We start from the raw sequence: 762 nt of genomic DNA, 5'->3' as shown, positions 1-762 counted from the left end.
ATTCGTAAACAAGATCCCCAGATATTTAAACTCCTCCACTTGAGGCAGGACGACCCCCCTGACATCAAAATGTGCCTCTAACTAAAGTGCAGTGAACCAGCAGGTGAAGTATTCAATGGACCTCATATCATAATAATAATCCATTCGTCCATTATTATCATATAATAATGTATACACCAGGAGCTTACTATAGGCTTTGTACATTGTCAATGCACTTCTACTAAATCACAAAATTTTAATGTTGCACTGTAAGTATTTTTCCCTTTCATGCATAGCAGTCACTACAGTTGACAGCTATATAAAACAGAACTGAACCCATATCTACATCTTCTTATATATGGGTTTTATGTTATAAATGCACACACACCACTAAAGTGGAAACTAGTGCGTCATACAATACACTGCCAACTACTGACCATCCATTGTAAGTTCAAGAAAATTTTGTTAAATCTAATATGGCCGACAGATTGTAAAAAATGCAGGGCAGCTCAGGATTATCCAGTCCTTCCTTCTACTTTAGTAACCCCTAAAGACTAAAACTACTGATGTATATTCCAAATAACTTTGTATTAGGAGAAAATTGCAACTGGTCACCTGATCTACAATATGCACCATTTCCGACAAATATTTTGGCTGTAAATAAACTGACACATTTTAGTTTTCATCTTGAAGACTTTATTTTTAAAAGCACTGTTATTTGAAATCCATCAACTGGTTTCAAGATGGCAATGGTTTAATGTAAATTACGAATTTATGAAAGAG

Source organism: Poecilia reticulata, chromosome 12 (assembly GCF_904066995.2).
Source record: "Poecilia reticulata chromosome 12, P_reticulata-male-v2, whole genome shotgun sequence".
In the NCBI taxonomy this organism is placed as follows: domain Eukaryota; kingdom Metazoa; phylum Chordata; class Actinopteri; order Cyprinodontiformes; family Poeciliidae; genus Poecilia; species Poecilia reticulata.
The sequence above is the reverse complement of the archived record's forward strand: the minus strand, read 5'-3'. Positions refer to the sequence as shown.